The 5,765-nt window shown below is 40.4% G+C and overlaps 1 protein-coding gene across 1 annotated transcript in view; it reads left to right on the top strand.

Moving 5' to 3' along the window:
• The window catches only part of DNAJC24 (DnaJ (Hsp40) homolog, subfamily C, member 24), a 33,968-nt gene that overhangs the window by 26,256 nt on the left and 1,947 nt on the right, over positions 1-5,765 (top strand). The gene's annotated exons all lie outside the window — the stretch shown is intronic.

Below are 5,765 nucleotides of genomic sequence, written 5' to 3'. Positions count from 1 at the left end.
AAGTCCTGTGCACTGTAGTCTTTTTCCCATTTCACAGATTCTTTATTTGTATGTACTTTCTTGTGTTATATGAACTAAATCTTAATTACTTGGCTCAGAAATTCAGTGGCCAGAGAAGTTCTAAGAATCTGAAATTGAGGGGCTCTAGGGTTTTCATTTTTTTTTATTTGAATCATTGAGAATAACAAGTGAATGTGCTTTCATATCTTAATACTGCTTTTCTCTGAAGGTATCACAGTGATCTCTTCCCGATTTATTTTTTTTTTTAATGCTTCAGGCCACAGTATTAAAGAGGAAAGAACAAAACTGCGCCATTTAGAGGTTTGGCTTAAATACTTATGTGAGCCTCTCTGGTGTGGAGCTCTTACAAGAACTGCCTTTTTCTTTATTTTGAGAATTTTTCAAATGCATTTTTGTATATAAATGCATAAGAATATTCTTTTACAATGGTGAATTTTTTGCTTCCAATCCCTGTGAAAAATTTGGGGGATGGAAAAAAAGCTGCCTAATAATTTACCTATTAATGGAATATTTTTCCTCAACAGCTTTTCTTCTTGGAAATTTTTCTATTCTTTGTTCAGTATCCCATTGAGAAAAGATGAATCTGCAGTTAAAATGAAGTTTGACAATAATAATTAGCAAAAGTTTTTCAGTGAGTTTAGCTTGGGAAAAAAACTGTTTACAGTTCCCATATTAGAAGTCATCTGAACCCCGAAAGTTCCTGGTTTGGTGTCGTAGTTTGAGAGAATAAAAAACTTTTCACAGAATCAGAGGATCACGTAGGTTGGAACTGACCTTCACGGTTGTCTAGATCAATCCCCAATCAAAGCATGTCCACACAGGTCAGTTACTCAGACCTTTTCCAGCCCAGTTTTCAGTATCTCCAAGCATGGAGATTCCTGAGCTGCTCCAGGCAGCCTGTTCCAGTGTTTGAACATCCTCATAGCAGAAAAAAACAAACCAAGCAACCCAAACCACAAAACAACCATGTTTTTCTTCTCAGGTCAGGTCAAGCTCTTCTTGGAGCTTGTGCCTTTCACTCCTCATCCCTCCACTGTTCACCTCGGAGAAGTCGTCTTTACACCCTGCATTCTTTTGGCCTCTCCTTCTGTGATGTGTGTCCCAACCCCCAACCGTGGCAGTGCACTGGACTTGCTTCTGTATGTCAGAGCTTTGTACTGGGGATGCCACAACTGCACACAGGACTTCAGGTGCAGACTCGTTAAGTGCTGACTAGAGAGGAGACAAATGGCTGCCTTGACCTGCTGGCTACGCTCTTACTAACGCAGCCCAGTATGGATTGGCCTTTGCCACAAGAGTGCCCAGCTGACTTGGGCTGAACCTGTTGTCCACCCTCTGGTCCTTTTCAGGAAAACTTCTTCCCAGCCAGTACTGGTCTCCCAGCCTGTACTGGTGCGTTATGTTATTCCATCCCAAAAGCAGGACTTAGTCAAACCCTGTGATGTCCCTGTCATCAGCCCATTTCTATACCCTGTGAAGGTCCCTTGGCATAGCAGCCCTGCAACTTTTGTGGATTTTTGTTGACTTAAATACAAAGGAACTGTGTATCTAAACAATCACATAATTCAGATAATTGAATTTACAAGTTCATTTTATATTTTACTTCTTGACTGAATGATTAACAGAAAGGTCACAGTTAAAATCAAATCAGTAAACTGGTTGCTTTGATTAATTTCTGACACTAAATGTAGCAAATAATTCAAAGCTAGTAGTGGGGTTGACACTAAAACCCCTTGCTTTGTATATGTTTTGGAAGCAGAGGGTGGAGGCATTTTAGAACCTAGGGGGTTTTGCCATGTATGGCCCCAGTGAGCTTCTGTGCAGGGTAACGTGGTTTCATGTGCTGATGGGCACAGGTGTCCATAAAGCCCATGTACTTACAAGGTGGGGGATGTAATCACCTGTAGGAGTTTTCAGATCTCAGCACATACCTCCTTTTGATTTTCAATTTGCAGATTTTTAGAAAAATTATTGCAGATGCAGTTTTCATACATGAATACATATTCCAGCGTCGTTCTCCTTTTGTTCTTGGCCGTAAGGAATTACAGGTCCGAACTGGAACTGCCAGTGTTCTAGCTTCTGCCATTTGTCTCTGAGACCTAGTCTGGCTCCATCCTCTCCCTACCTTCCCATTAGGTACTAAGGCACAGCAAAAATACTCAGTTAACTATTAATTTTAAAGTACCTGGTCACTAATTCAGCTTGACTGACAATACCAATCTCTTTAAAACCTGAGAAGTCTCTGAGGATGTGTCTGCACTCTCCATTAGGTTCCCACTGAACATTTAGAAAGGGAGATTTATACTGGTGTGGTCATAAATGAGGAAAATGAAAACTCAAGCTAAATAGAAGGAGCTCCTTCTTGCCCTGCTCTCTCCCCATTCCTCTAGTATAGTAAACTGAAAAGATTGTTTTGGAGACAGTCACTTTCCCATTAACCCAGCATCCCCTCCTGCTCCAGCAGTAATGTTACGATGCTAGAGGAGACACCAAAATACCTTACATGAATTGATAGCAGGATGCCAGAAGAATAACCTTACAAACCCACTATGGGAATAAGCAGTAGAAGCAAGACAAAACCCTACAAAAATGCTCACAGTATCTAGCAGAAAGGGCAACTGAACACCTTGACTACCTTATTATAAGAAAGGGAAAAACTTAATGCAGCCTGTTCCAGTTGTTCCTTATTAAGAAAACTCCTTCCTTTCTTTTAGACCAAAATAAAGCTTTTACCGTGGCGGTTCCTCTAGGCTTTTCACTGTTCCAGGGTATACCCTTCAAGGGACAGACGTGTATGCTCTGCCCCCAGCTAGTGCAGAGCACCAGCCTCTCAGCACCCTTGGGGTCAGTTCTAGTCTGCACCGGCTACAAGTGAAGCAGTGTCTTTTTAGCAAAACGTGGCGCTTTGTTACAAAAATTCTTAACACGACTCTTACAATTTCAAATTACAGAAAGCATGGTTATTTTAAACTAATGCAGGAGATTCGAACCGAAGTAGTTGTTTAAAAATAAACAGCCTATTAGAAACAACTTGTGAAAACATTCAAGTTTTGAGTACTGTGATGACTTTGATACTGAGAAGATGCTGTGAACAGTATTTGATTGACAATACATATCTTGAGCTTTTTTTAATTGTGTTTGGTTTAAAAAAAATCCTAAGAATGACTGATAAAGAGCTAGAAAAATCTTTTCAGTATGACTAATTTTACTATTACTATAAACTGTTAAAAGGGTTAAATATCCATTCACTGCTTGCAATCCTTTCCTTAAAATTCAGCCTTAAATAGCCCAAGAAATATTTATTGTATCCTCAACTGAAACTTAAATACCTTTCCTCTTTTACTCTTTCTGAATGACCCAGCAAGGGCTCTAGTAAAGCTTTACTGAACCAAGCTGCTAGCAGTTATTTAAGGTTGTTCTGCAGCCTGAAAGACTCTCAGTAGATTTTTCCTTTTAATCTCTTTGAATTGCAGGCTCATAAAGCTCTCTGATGAGCCTGCCAGTGTTTTCTTAGATCCTGCACTTGAGACAATGGAGCTGCAGAATCCTTTCGCCTCTTGTTGTCAGACAAATCCAATAGATGGCAAAGCCAGGCGGGCTGTACTTCCCTGCAAATTAAAATTTGTTTGTCCAGTTACAGTAGATGATCAGGTCTTCACAATTTTCCCTGTATGTTCAGCTCTGTGGTACACAGAGTGCCACAGCTCGAGCAGATGCCCCACAGAAGTAAGCCTATCACGTAACACCGTAGTGGGAACAATCCCAGGCTTTAACAGCCTTATCCCCCAGCAAGGGTTTACTCCAGAGAACCACTAACGAGCAAATCGTGGTTGTTGTAATGATGATTCTATGAGTTAAGGCCGTCTGATCTTTTATTTAATTTTGAACATTTCATGCAGATAACTCATGTTCTGATCAGGTGTTAAGACAAATGTAGTTATTTTGTGTAACTAAAACATCACCCGCAGCTCTGGTTTATGTAACTGAGAGCACGCACCACAGTGGGAACAACTGCCTGAGAGGGACATCTTCCAGTTTTCTTTCCTCATTACATCCCCGCCAGGTTGTTTTCCCCTGTCTTTTAGCAGCGGTAAAGTAGTAGGTGCGAGTGGGTTAATTTTCTTTCCCTTCTGAGCTTTTCATTACAGAGTAAGTAAGTGTTCAGCAAAGGTAATGTTAAAGAGACTGTGTTGATTCTGTCAATACTTCCAATGTGTCTGATTTGTCTTAATCTCCTTCATTAAAACTAATTTAGATGAGGCTCATTCTCGAGGATATATAATGTACGTTTTAGTTAAAACAGCCATTTAGTTGCAAAATAAAGATGGGGACTTAATATTTGGTGGGTTTTTTTTTTTAAACTGACCTTAAATTTCCTATTTATAAACCCCAAAGGTAATTATTAACTCTTCCCCTCCACACACTTACGCGTAAGGCTAGTTAAAATGTAAGGGGTTCATTTCACTACTGGTACATCACATTAATACTCCTACCTAGGACACGCTTAAAACTGATAGAGCTGAGAGGAAAACCATTAAAACAAAAACCCAAAAGAACAAGTTGGTTAGATGGTGAAGTAAATGTGGACGATTACTACAGAGAGAGCTGTGATTAGCTACTGCCAGGATTATACTTTCATAGTAGCCTTAAACTTCTTTGCAACAGCTTACGCTGCTGGGTTGTAAGGTAGGAATCCTACCTGGGAGTAGCTCGTTTCACGCAGTTAACATGTGAAATCGGCTAATGCAGCACTGATGGATGTCTCTTCCACGTTACTTCTTCACTGATACCTGGTACCAGCTTCAGAAGGGTAAGGTGGTTGCAGACAGAGGATGATGTTTGGTGACAAGAGAAGGAAATACTCCATTATCTGGTCAGATAAATGTTGGAGATATGCTGTTTTTCTGGGGTACTATTGGAGGAGGTAGCTGCAAAGTCCGCTATTGCTACTAGTCAGTCCAGAACAAAAAGCAGTTACTCAGAAGAAGCTGAGAACCATTTAGAAAACCCTACAACCTAGTGATTAAGTAGGGAATTACAATAACATAAAGTAATCTGGGCTGCTGATTTTTTTTGGCAAGTGCTCAGTAAGTAATTCTGGAATAAGAAATTCTTTCACTGCCAACTTTTCATCGAAAGCCACTGACAACTCTACATGCTTTAGAAAGCTTGATGTTATTAAACTATAAAACTGGCTTAAAAACCCACTAATCCAAGAGGAGGAACACCTACTTTCTCAATAACAACCCCATTTAAACCTTAAATAAGCGCTAAGCTCCCAAGTCTTGCCAAATCTTAAGGCATTTCTGTGTATGTGCTGAAGATCAGCTTTCAGGCGTTTCTGGTTCTTTAAAATGCAGCGTTTGGGGAGCTGGAGCTTCCAGGTGTCAGGCAGCAGCTGGGAGGTTTTGTGTAGTAACTTGTAAGGCATTTGTGTCCTTTGTTTTTCTCTATATATTACCTTTTTGGCTTCACTTGTAGCTCTGTTGTCAAGATAAAGAACTTGGTGTGAACTATATACATCAAATTTGAGTGTGCTGATAAATGGCAAAAAGCAATTTGTGTGGCACAGTTTGTGTCTGATAATTTCCACCGTACCGTACTCTTTCCACGTCATGCTGTACGTGGTGTCGGAAGAATCCAGGGGATCAAATGGCAACAGATCTCACAGGTACAGGCCAGACCTGACCTTCCTTCTGTGCTGACTCTTGACCATGCACCAACACTTGGACTTGTCTTTCCCT

The sequence above is a fragment of the Buceros rhinoceros genome, unplaced genomic scaffold, assembly GCF_000710305.1.
Source record: "Buceros rhinoceros silvestris isolate BGI_N320 unplaced genomic scaffold, ASM71030v1 scaffold17057, whole genome shotgun sequence".
In the NCBI taxonomy this organism is placed as follows: domain Eukaryota; kingdom Metazoa; phylum Chordata; class Aves; order Bucerotiformes; family Bucerotidae; genus Buceros; species Buceros rhinoceros.
This window is presented reverse-complemented; position numbering and strand designations above follow the sequence as displayed.